Source organism: Apteryx rowi, unplaced genomic scaffold (assembly GCF_003343035.1).
Source record: "Apteryx rowi isolate R43461 unplaced genomic scaffold, aptRow1 scaffold_27, whole genome shotgun sequence".
In the NCBI taxonomy this organism is placed as follows: Eukaryota; Metazoa; Chordata; class Aves; order Apterygiformes; family Apterygidae; genus Apteryx; species Apteryx rowi.
The window spans coordinates 1,292,639-1,292,859 of NW_020449085.1; positions in this window are offsets into that span (position 1 = coordinate 1,292,639).

Sequence of the window (221 nt, forward strand, 5' to 3'; positions counted from 1 at the left end):
GGTTCAGGGCCGCTGATGCCCTCGGCCCCCCTGCAAACGCCAAATAAGCAGCGACACGGGGGGCTGCCCTGTTTCACGGCACTGTCCGGGCTGCGCCGCCCAGCGAGGAAAGGGAACCCGGCCCAAGAGGGCTGCGGAGAACCGCGCGCTTCTATCGCCGCTGCCCCGACGGCAAAGCTGAAGCGCGGAGGCGCCGCCCGCTCCGCGGCCAGGGCGAAGCC